The following is a 12,929-nucleotide window of genomic DNA, read 5'->3' as shown; positions in this document are numbered from 1 at the left end:
TTTGTGCCATATAAACAGCACTCTGACCATAAACACTGATTTATTTTTTATTTTGAAGCTTAGAATTAGCTACTTTTCGATAGCTACTTTTTAAGGTTAGCTTTGATTTACATTTAGATGATGTCTGAAAAGCTATGACACATTTCAAAGTATGATAAATTAATATACTGAAATGGCTTGTCATCCTTGAGGTAATATTAATTTTTATTTACCTAAAAATTGAGATGGTGAAGTACTAACAACTGCTTGGAATGAGCTAACATTTTAGCAAAGTCTTTTTTTTTCAGTTAATATATTAAATATAGTTTTGAAATCCAATCCGCATGAAGACCGTTTCTCATCTACTGCAAATAAAAAAAAAGAAACAAAGGTGAAATATGCTCTTTGAATAAAGATCTGTATTAATATAAAAATCCTTTAATGACACACATAAAACAAAACCGTTGAAAGAAGAACAATTTACCATTCATGTTGAGATATTGAATATCAGTGTGATTAAAATGCTACACAACACTTCAAACGCATGTTGTTTGGTTTTAAAACATTAAGACTCTTTATGAGCATCCCGCGTTACTTTTGTTGCCTGCGCCATCTCTAGCTGACAAATTTCTAGGCCCTGGGGGACGTGTTTGCAAGGTCGGCTTTTGAAAACACTCTGCACCCTGCATAAAGCTGTTTTCTGTGGGTGCACCTGTGCTGTAATTGTTTTTTCCCTAATCTGTCTATTAAAATAATGGCTTTTTCTTAAAGCTAATGAAAGACTTGGTATTTTTTGTCATTTTTCATTATGCCTTTGTGGCGTGAAACACATATTTTAGTTTTTTATATTTATTGTATATTCCTGTTTTAAAGTCTTATTGTGGTTTTTGCATGACTTTTTCCATCTCTGGTTCATCCGTTGATGGCTTTGAAAAATCTAGACAGCCCAATTAGTCAAGAAAACAATTCTACATTATGTGGGAAGGTGATGCATAACATTTCCATGAACCTTTTTAAATCAACATCAAAATTTTTGATTAAAATTTGAATTAATGTCTGAGGGAAAATCTATAATATAGGTACTTTGCCTAGTCACAACATCCATAATAAATACAAATAATTAGCAAAGTGTTGTTTAAAAAAAGTTTTATACATGAACTTTTAATGTCAAAAACATTGCAGACTTCTGTCAGTACTTACTGGAATGTTTGGTTTAGCCCGCCATCATTTTCAGACAACAAGACTGTGCGGCCTTATGAACTCTGAATTCAAAAGAGGAAATATTGATGACTTGAAGGAGGTAAATCCTTGTAGAGAGGTGCTCCAATATAGGAGTGGCCCTTAGTGCTGCGGGATCACAGGCACTTGAGGTGTGGTTTCAGCGGGGTGTGCCGTTTCTCTCAGCCGTGGATAGCGCTCGGTCTCAACGGCACTTGTTACAACAGAGCACTCAGCGTGTACAAAAGGGCTTCTTCCCGGTGAAGGTTTTAATGGTCTTGCGGCTCTGGACACTTTACCTCCTTATCCCCCTCGTCTCATTAGACAGCCCCTCACCGTCTTCTGTTCCTTTCTGCTGAGCTTTGGTCTTTGAAACTGCGATTGAAACCTTGTGATGACCAGTTTTCATGCAGGCCAGGTTATTGTTGTCACTCAAGAGTAAGTTTGTTTGGTCCTAAAAATCCTGTATGGTGTTCTTTCATCTGTGGAAAATAAGGAGAAATTTAGAAGAATGTACAAGTTGCCTTTTTCCATGCAATTACAAGTAAACAAAACTTGAGATTTGGTGCTTTTACGTCCATCTCAAGCATGAAAGTTCCTGTCAGATTCCTTTTTGATGAACTATTGCTGTATTATTTGCTTTAAAAATTGGGATGCTTTTAAACTTATCCACAAAATAACAGAACGCAGTCACAAGCTACCATAAATCTACTACAACTACAATAATGACCTGCGAAAGTTAGTAAGAATTTCAACGTCTTTTTACGCACTTGCCCACTGTTTGTTTTATTTGTTCCCCATGGCGTCCTGTATGATTCATGCCTCTGGAGGATGCACAGCGAGCTTCTAAACAGCAGCGGCCGCTCCATCGCCACAAGGTGAACTATTCCCCGCTGCGCGTTATTATTAATAACTGTCAGCCTGAGGGGGTCACCCACGACAACTCCTTGAAAAGAACCCAGGGCAAGGCAACTAGGCCGCAGCTGGGCGCCTTGTAAAACAATACCCCCTCCCCCCTCTCCTCTTCCCCAGAGGATGAGTGCTTAAGGCAGGAATAATGCATGGGAGCGATTGGGGAGTAGGGCATCGCCATGTTTCCAGCCGTGAAAAATTAAGATGTCACCACCTGGTACTGTTAAGCATACCTTTTGTCAGAGCACGAAGCTATCTATTAGAATAGGACAGAGCAAAGGCAGCGTTTGAATGTCTTCCTTCCCACCTCCACCTAAAGACACACCTCCTCCCCTCATCCCACCTGATTCTGTGGCGGAAACAAAAAAAAGAATAGTTCACACAAAATGTTTTTAAAATCATGATTTTCTTACCTCAGTGTTAAGTAGTACTATAATATAATATAATATAATATTATAATATAAATGTATAAAAAAATGTTTAATTTATAATATAAATATTTTTTAGAAATATTTATCATCATATATAAAAATATATATCATCCACTTCTGTAGTATGGAAAATTTTAATTTATTAAATTTAAATGCACTGTGTCTATACAACATTTAACAATATATTATATAATACAAAATGTAATTATAATATTATTTTTTTTTTGTAGATATAAAATAATAACATATAAAATATATCTTCTGTTGCATGGAAAACAATTAATTATATGTATTAATTTATTTTGTCTATACAACATTTAACAATATATAATGTAATATAATATAAGTATTTTTATATTTATGCATTTATTTATATTTTTGTATATTTATTTATAATTATTATGTGTAAAAAAACAAAAAAAACATATATACATATATATATATATATATATATATATATATATATATATATATATATATATATCATCCGCTTCTGCTGTAATAAATTAACATTTATTCATTTAAATGTAGTGTCTATACAGCATGTAACAATATATAATACAATATATAATTTATATTTATTATAGATATAATAACAAAATACATCATCCACTTCTGTTGCATGGAAAACAAATCATTTAAATGTATTAATTTAAATATACTGTGTCTATACAACATTTAACAATATATAATATAATATAATATAATGCTTATTACTATAATATAATTTATAAATATATAAAATATATATTTTTTAATTATATTAAAAATTCCAATGAATGGGTGAGCTACAGTGCATTAACCTGTACTAGTTTTTTTGTCTTTGCAGAAACTCACTCTTTTTAAAATAGCAGATGTTGTCATTCTCTGCATAGCTGCATTGCTGTGGTCAGAGCAATTCCAAATAAGTGTTCCTCCAATCTCCCTACACCACCTCTAATCCAACAAGTTTCCATTAAAATGAATGTTATAACTGAAACAGGGCGCCGAAGATGTGTGTGGGAGGGTAGTGACAACAATTTATTTGTGCTCACCTCCTCTCCCGTGCACTCTCACTTTGAATGCATTACAAATCCTGCTTTAATTTTCTCCACTGTACCACATACATCCAGCTACATCACTCCAATCTCTCCAAATGAAATTGGTTTTGGAGGGGTCAGAGTTCCGCGCACTGGTCTGTGTTATGATTTCCATCTAATCTGGGAGAGGACTATAAAGACCTAATCCGCCCTACCTTTTCCAGGCACTGCTGCATTCTTGAGCCTGCGTATGGGAACCTTGTAATAAGCTGAGAGAGGAAGGAGGGGAAAGAGGGATGAATTTTTTCAAGTCCTATTTGTTTTGTGGATTTATGGGAAGCAAAATGTTGGATGGCTTCAACTGTGCCACAAGTAGATAGACTCCATGAGGCCAAGGCTAGATTAAATGTCAACTTTGACCCTGCTTGCTGATCGGAAAGGGCCACCCAGGGGCTTCAGATGGGTTTGATTTGGTTCAGAGCAGAAATAGGAACCCCTGTGGATTTATTGCTGTGGACTGCCACCGTTTCCCTGCAAAACAACGAAAGCTCGAGCCCTTTCACTGAAGTTAAATGTCCACCGCGTGCCTCGATTTATTGCTTTGTACCGCTAAATGTGGTTTTATTTTAATGGGTTTCGCTTCACTGGAGTTTTTTATTAGAGTTGTTGTATTACTGTATATCTCAACTTGCACCTGCCAAATTAACGTGTTTACTTTGTCCCAAGAGTGAAATTGGCCGGACAGTCGTGCACTAGATGGACGATCACAAGGCATTAGACAAATGGCTTTGAAAAACTACGTGTTTGCAGAAAGCCATTATTTCGAATTCACGGTAGCAGGTGATAGCGTGTAGGACTGTTACAGCAAAAAAATGTTGACTGTGGAAAAACACCTTGCTAGCTGAGGAACACATGCTCTTAAAACACAACTACCTGCTGAGTGTGATATTATCTGTTATTGTAACGCTGGAGGAACTGTTTTTCCACTACTTACAGTACCTGCACATTCAGCTGTATTGATTTCTTCTGCTTTTTCTTTGTATATGCCTACAGTTCTGTAAGATTTGAACAGAATAGAAACAGAGAAAGCACAGCTTTCAGGACAGGCCTCAATCAATTATTACAGTAGTTACGTAGAAGAAAAAGATTCTTACATAAAGTTTTCTCCGGATGAACAAGTACATTTGCACCTAAATACATTCTTACCCTCATTTTACCCCATCTATTTAAGTCCCTGAAGCAGTTGAACAAGGTTATATTAGGCTTTAATAAACTATTACCTTATGGGGCTTCATTTTTGATGAGCTGACTTTCCTGAAATAGTTGTCGTGATACATCTCATTGTCGAAAGCACTTCCACAGGCATTACGACCATATGGGTGCTTCATTTTTCCCTGCGCTTTTGTCGTTACATTAATTTTCAGAAACTGTAGCCATCGCTTAATGCCAAAATTAAATCCTGCACCTGCTGACTGGACTCAACGGGACGATCGCTCCTGTACCCTGAACTTAACTTTCTCCAGAAGACATTTATGTGGATTTCTTTTTCCTCCACTCCCAACCATTTGATATCCTTGCTCCTTAGAGATTAACCTTTATGCCCTTAATAAACGTTCTATATTGACATCAAAGGAACGGGGAAAATGGTGCAAGGCCGTCTGGGAAGAGGTCCGGGAGCTTCCTGAAAGAACCCAGGACTGGGCTCTCCTAAACGAGAAACCGTAATCTGGGCTGAGCGTATGGAATTTACCGCTCGTCTTTGTCTATTTAATTAAACTTGATCACAGTTTGGAGGCTATTTGACCTTTCTCAGCCCTCTCTTTGTGAGGATTGCCATAGGTCATTTCCATGCATATATTACCTCATTTGAGCTCTTCTCTGCTTCTAGTATGTCCATGATCCACTCGGATTTACAGATTAAGCGGAGGTGCGGCTGGAGAATATCGCCCACGTATTATATCTGCTGTTGAGGGGAAATCTTGAAGATCAAGTATATCATTTTAGGGAGGCCTGCCTGAGCATTAGCAAGCAAAAGATGTGTGTTTTTAGAAGAGTTTATTAGGTCTGTATGGTGTGTAACTGTCTTTCTAATATTCAATTTTAATTTGTTTAGTTCAGTGTTCTTTTACAAGAAGCAGCATTGCCTGGCACAGCTGTGGCTGGGGATGTGGTGCCACTGCATCTTTGGCTGGCATTTCTTCTCTGCCGGCATGCGAGAGTGTGATAACCAGACTTGTCGCTTGACACGCCGAGATATGCAAGCTCCTCTGCCGCCCCCAGAGCTTTGGCAGACACCGATCGGCTTTTGTTTCTGGGTTGTGCGCTTGGAAGCCATCCGCAATCTTGGCTCAAAACACAGCCATTTGAAAACCTTGCGGCTCATTCTCCAACCTCCTAGTGCAATCCCTCCAAAACCAACTCCTCTTTTACCTGTGATAAAACAACAGTCCCAGTCCAGCAAACAAGAGAGGAACGGATTTCCTGCCCTGAGAGGGAGGCCGAAAAAATAAACCCTACTTCTCTGAAGCATCGCCTTGCATGGCCTGGTAGCTTTTAAACTATTCATGGGGAATTGTGCAGAGTAACAAAGACAGCCAATGTTGTTGTAGGATCAGACGCACACTAAGGGTGTAAACCCGTTAGGTGTAAACCCGATTTGGTCTGCATCGCAATCTCATAAAACCTACACCACCAGTTTACGGTTTTCTCCTCAAGTGCAAGTGACGTACTCAGTAAATCCGCAAGCTCTTTTATTTAAATCCCAGCTGTTCGACTGAGAAGCATATCGAAGATCTCACACTTATTGTTTAAGGCGTTCTCACTCCTCGCCTTCGCACTTTCTGAACATCCAATTATTTACTACAGCTTTGTGGGTCCCTGGTCCAAGCAAGTTCCCTCTCTCCAGACCTGTCCACTATGCTTACACTTTTAGACTGAAGGCATCATTCCTTTTTACAGTGATAAGTTTGCAGAGAACACAATGCCTCTCAGTACCCAACTTGAACATCAACTGCTGTCTCTCTCACATGCAAGTTTAAAAACAAAACAGAACAAAGCACCATAGCACCAACTTTAACCTTGGACCTTCTCTGAAATGTTAGCTTTAGGGCTCTGTATGTGTTACCCTCTCCCACTCTGGAATACCTTGCTGTCTTCGCCTATATGAAAGCTCTATGGACCTCCACAAGGCAGTCAACTCCGCTCAACGACAGTTACACTGCAGTTCGCGAGGACAGGCTTGGCCTCAGACCCTCAGGTGCACAACCTTAGTAATGAGCCTTTTATGGAGATAAAGAAGGGGAGGATTGCAGCAGATTCTTTCATGGTAGTGAGGAAGTGGTGGGGGTTTAGTGGAGGAACCTCCAGATGGTGATTGGTCCATGTCAGCCCCACTTACAGGGGCTTGATTTGGATAGGGAGCGCAGTGCAGCTAGCCCCCTGCGCTCAACCCCTGAGCGACTTCTCAATTAGTGTGCTGCCTAGCGGAACTGTGAGACGCCGCTGGATGCTCCTCACCTCAGCCCCTCAGCTCCAGGCACACAGCATCTGCCAAAATATCTCATATTATCACATGGTCAGGCTTATTTTGCTGTGGATGTTACATCAATACACATGCTTCTATCAAGAGCAGCAGACCAAAGCGTAGCCTGACTGAAAAGTGCAGCAGGCACACAATTTTTTGCTGGTATTGGTAAATATCTGAAGAGCACTGCTTGCAAGACATTAAATGGTTTCTCTTCTCAAAATTGTTTAATTATTTTGACTATAATCAGAATGTAGCATTCCCCTTTATGTTTAGGTTTTATATAAATTATTTTTTCTCATTGTTAATTGTGTGGGTGAAACCAGTCAGACCCAGTTGCTCAACTGTGCTTGTGTAAAATGAGATGTAAATGCAGCCGTTTTAACGCCCTGATTTATTCATGAGAGAGCCAAAAGAAAGAGAAGAATGCAAATGAGGCGCTCAGGTTTGCCCTTGAACCGGACACATCCACAAACAAGTCCATCTCACCAAAAGAATTAACAACTTTATTTAATCATCTGATATAGCCCTTGTGTAAGTGTGGCGGATACTTCCTGTGTGGTGGATAACTATTTCAACATTACTGCTCTAGAGAAGCTGTCAACCTCACCTGAATCTTCCTATTACAATGATCTTTAAAGCTTTTTTTTTTTTCTCATACATTTATCATTTTCCCTCTTCCTTCCTTTCACTTCCTTTTTTCTTTTCTCTCCTTCCTCCCTTATAACACCCTTATAATATAATCAATGCATTCCTAAAATCACAACCAACCTCTTCACTACATGTATATCTGACATGGGTAAATGCATAAAAATAGAGGGAAAGGGGTGCTGCTGCCACATTGAATTTGCTGAATCACAACACTTTTCCATCTACTTTTAATCTCTAAATGCTAAAGAGGCAAAGTGCGCCAAAGTCTGTACAAGTCAGCCCTGTGTTTTCTCAGCCTAGCTCCTCTGCATAAGCCACGCGTGTCCTGATCAATCGCACACACCGGTTTGTTCCTTTATGGCATCTCTGCCTGAGAAAGTGTCGAGCTGTTGTCCTGTGACTACTAGCACTCTATGCACATTTCATGTTAAACGCTATGACTGGCTATTTAAACGACAAGACAGAGAGAGAACAGAACTGCAGAGTCTTGTCTGTTTTCATTTTTTAATTGTTGTATAGCGTTGACCAATTCAGAGTAAGCAAAATCACAAGAACTAACATTATACTCTACAGTGAGATGATACTTTCACACAGACAAAAAAGAAAAAAGAAACATGATGGGCAAAGCAGGCTGTCTTAAAATTGCTAAGCATCTTCCCTCCAATCAAAGTTACTGCGGCATCCCTTCACAGTATCCGTTCAAGATGTTTGAATTTGATCAGACCCATGGCCTTTGTAAGCTCTCATTTAAAAAAAAGCAGTCTGCTCTTGGCCTGTTCATTAGAGACCTCTCCATTGTCAGGCTTGGATAGCAAGATCATTTGCACTGATTCACTTCTCTCTACCACCAATCTGCATAAAAAAGAAGCATCACACCGCGGGAAGTGTAGGTGCTGCTGTCCGTAACGCATTACTCTGATACCCATATGTCCCTGGCACAAAGCGACAGAGGGTTTTGATACTGAGAGGACTGCGTATAATTAATTTGATTTTGAAAAGAGGGAGGTGGGTGTAGAGAGCGGGGTGCCGGTTAATGTATTGATCAAGAGTTCATTTGGCTTTATCTTCATTGTACTAATTACTTTACTCTGAATAATATCAAGGTGGTTTTCATTTTAACTGCCACTGGGAATTCCTGGGAGAAAAAAAAAAAAAAAACATCCAATCTATTTTATCAGTGATTAAAACATTTCAATCATTGGGTCCACAAAAACACCCCTCAAGCTCAATGTGGGGCAGCATTCAGGATTCTGTCTAATTAAAATCCTACATTAAATATTTCTTAATTATCTTTTTCAGTAAAAGAAAGCAAAGGACAATTAATCAAGTTGGTTTTGAAGACCTTTCCACAGATGGGATCTGCAAATCTAGCGCTGCAACAATATGGCACTATTGGTTTTCTCCTTTCCTACAGTCAAAACTCTACATAGTTAAAAAATACATTGTTTTACGCATCATTTATTTAAAAACTTGATTATTCAGTCATCTTTGCTTTGTTACTTATATAATTGTAATTATGTCTGGCAAGATAGCTGAATTCAAAAAGGGATAAAACGAAATGGATGCACATTCAGTATAGCATGTCCATCCATCATCAACAACATAAAATCTATTCAAACTCAGTAAAGCTTGTACAGTTCAAGACAACTTAAGAAACATGTTATTGAATCATTTGTTGCTTCACTTGTACAGACTTGAAGCTTGCAGCATATGCAGGAAAAATACATGAAAAAGTTTCAAAATAAAAACGTATACAAAAATAAACTGATGCAATAAAATATAAATATATATATAAACATGTATTTTAGACACAGCCAGCGTCAAATAACCTGAAATACTTTTTCTGAAATTCTGCACTGATACATAATACCATTTTTTTTTTAGGACTGAATATAATTCTCAAACACAGCAAACCTCTGCTTACAAGTGATATAAACTCTACCCATTATTTTAATAATAAATATTATAGATTTAGGAATCATTACTGGATAAAAACAAAGCTATTCATTGACAGTTAACAGCAGCAATTATGTGCCATGGTTTTAGCAAATGCATATATTTGCTTTGATTCAAAACAAATTAATAAGTCACAAATGTACTGTGCATGCATGTAATACACATGACTTTATGTTTATGTAAATGTAAAGTTAAATTTCATTATATTCTTTGGCTGAAATACAAATAGTGTCTGAGTGTCCAGTTTCCGGCTGCAAACGAGTGATTTTGATCCTTCAATAAGGCCAAAGATGTTTTTCCTTTCATCTCATTCTCCCTTTCTCACAGTTTCTCGTGTCTTGTGACATTTCAAACAGCGGCTCGAAGCAGGAGGCCTCCATATTACGAACAAATTCTCATCTGAGGAACAGATGGTTTAAGTCTTGCGTCCTTAGGAAATAAATTAACAGATAAAGCTACAGAACAAAGAAATCCAGCGTCCCCTCTCGCCTCTATTTTGTGTTAAATGAGATGGCGTGGAGATGTTAAAAGCTCTGAAGGCGTCCTGTAATTGCTATGTTGTGCTTGGAAAAAAGCTTTGCCACCATTAACCTCTCCTCAATAAAATTCACTTCACATGTCTGGCAATTACGTGGCCAATAATGCTCCATTCTTGCAAATGTGTGTTCTTGACTTCCTGTAATTAAATTGGGCTTTTCACATGTAATCTGAAATCGCGGAGAGGTCAAAATGGGCACTTGTAATCACCATCGATCGAATCTGAAGTAGAGGTGCAAATACTTAATCCTCTATTTTTCTTCCGTGCTAAATTGTCCTGATGGAAAGGTCAGGGATTCAGCTAAGGGGTCAGGGGTAGGACGGTATTGTTTTCTTCCTCTTTTCAATCCTTGGCAGAAAATGAGTTCTGCAAAAATGAAGAACATACAACAAACACTCATTTTTGACAGCTCTTTCAACTTCTTAAGAGCAGATAGCATCTCTTTTTTTTTAAATGGACAACATCTCTCAAGTAGATTATGATTTTGAGTATCGAAAAGTTGTTTTGCTCCCTCTCTAAAATGACATTCGCTCCCAGGTGATGTATACTTCAAAGCATTTCATGTAGCCATAACTATCATTCACCAAAGGCCACATACGCTGCAATGCATCTTTCCAGCATTTTCTATGAAGTTAGACCTTTAGAATGATCCATTTAATGTGCTGACACCTACACAATGCCCTAACGCGACAGCTCAACACGTTAATTCGTCAATGCCATAAACAACCGTAGGACGTTCTTTCAGCAACGCTTTTCTCTATTAACAAAGCAGCAGAATAAGGTCGTCAGCCCTGGTTTAAAGTGCTAAATGCATGAGTTCTCAAACTGTTGGGTTATGAACAAAAGTGACTGCCTGAAATTGTTAGGTAAATCAGAAAAGATTGGTTAGCATGTATTGAGAGCAGCTTTTTGAAAATTATTATTCCGGTTGTCAATTGTTATGGAAGTTGGCATCTTTCATAATTAGTAGGCTATTGCAGGACCAGAAAATGTACTTGACTTTAGTTATTTTATCATACAGACAGTGTTTGTTTTGGACTTAATTTGTCAATTTCAATTTCCCAGTTGTCAGTAGTTATAGAAGTTGGCATCCTTTAACGATTTTTTTCAACTTCTGTATATTTTTCTAGTTGCTGAAGGTCACAGGTAGCTAAATATGACATTTATTATAATGGGTTTAAGCAGAAGTTGTTATTTTTAAAGTCTAATAAATGTTAAAATTGATAGCTCTCAATTGTACTGTAATGTTGAATAGCTACAGTCAATGGTTAAATATTTGGGGAAAAAACTGTTTCATAGAGAATAGTATCAGTTATACTCTCCTTCAGTCATGAAAAAGATGCCATTAAACAAATATAAAAAATATTCTGTCTGTTTTTTCTACATTAATTTGAAGATGGCATGTGAAATTATTGCAAAATACATAAAAGAATATTTAAAAACTTTTTAAAAATGTGTGATTAATTAGTTAATTTTTTATCGATTGACAGCACTAATTTAATTAAATTCCTCTGACAAGACAGCTGAATTTTTGTGATTCAGCATTCTAATAGCATGTCCATCCATCATCAACAATAAAAAATCTATTCAAACTCAGTAAAGCTTGTGCAGTTCAAAACAATTTAGGAAACCTTTTATTGAAGCATTTGTTACTTCAATCATACTGACAGACTTGAAGCTTGCAGTGCATGTAGAAAAAATACATGAAAACAGTTAGTAAAATGATTTGAAATAAAAACCTATACAAAAATAAACTGATGCAATTAAATATAAATATGTATAAACATATAGGCCTATTTTAGAAGCAGCCAGCATCAAATAATCTGAAATTCTGCACTTTAGTTATTTGTTCATATAGACAGTATTTGATTTGCTTCTGACTGATTTATTAAATAATTTGTTAATTTAAAATTTCCAGTCGTCAATTGTTATGGAAGTTGGCATCTTCAACAATTAGTTAGCTGTTGTAGTGTTTATTTGTTCATAAATACAGTATTCTATTCGCTTCTGATTCCTATTTTATGTACAAGACAATTCGAAAGTCATACCTGTCTGGAAGTATAGTTGTCAATCCTAAACACTGATTGTGTGAATGCAACCTCTGCATCACCCGCCATTTTGTTTGCATTCAAGAACGTAAAGCTCGCAATGGCGGCATTTCCATTTGGGCTAAACGGGTTTTGAGATCATTTGCCTGGACACATTATGTTTTTGGATGGTCCCCTCCAGTTGAGATTAGCTTAATTAGCTGTGAAGAGCAATGACTCGTGGGACTACGCATGTTTGGTGCAGATAATTGCAGGGCTAGCGTGGCACACCCCGGTGCCCAGCTTGCAACTGCAGGTGGGTTGGCACCGAGAAGTGCCTATCAAAGTGCACATCTGGGCCCTGCGGGGGTTGAAAACTTTCATTACACCCCACTTTAAAATACCCCTCTGAATCCCCGCACACCACTGCCAGATTTTCTTGTTGAAAAGCCCTCCAAAGCTTTTGGACGGTTTTTGTATGGCAAGGGCATAATTATTTTGCGTTTCGCTGTGATTTTCACTCGAAAGAGGCTTTGCACCTTTGATCTCGGCTGTTTATTGAATACACAGATGCGTGAAAATATTTGACCGCCATTGTTTTTCGGGAGTCCATTAAAGTCGGCGTTTTATCTCCTGATACGAGTCTCTACGTTATTATCTCATAATAGCGGTTTC

The 12,929-nt window shown here is 37.7% G+C and overlaps 1 protein-coding gene across 1 annotated transcript in view; it reads left to right on the top strand.

Moving 5' to 3' along the window:
* LOC306861913 (LIM domain only protein 3) overlaps window positions 1–12,929 on the top strand; it is a 40,219-nt gene that overhangs the window by 9,653 nt on the left and 17,637 nt on the right. The gene's annotated exons all lie outside the window — the stretch shown is intronic.

This window comes from Barbus barbus (genome assembly GCF_936440315.1).
Source record: "Barbus barbus genome assembly, chromosome: 42".
NCBI lineage: Eukaryota > Metazoa > Chordata > Actinopteri > Cypriniformes > Cyprinidae > Barbus > Barbus barbus.
This window is presented reverse-complemented; position numbering and strand designations above follow the sequence as displayed.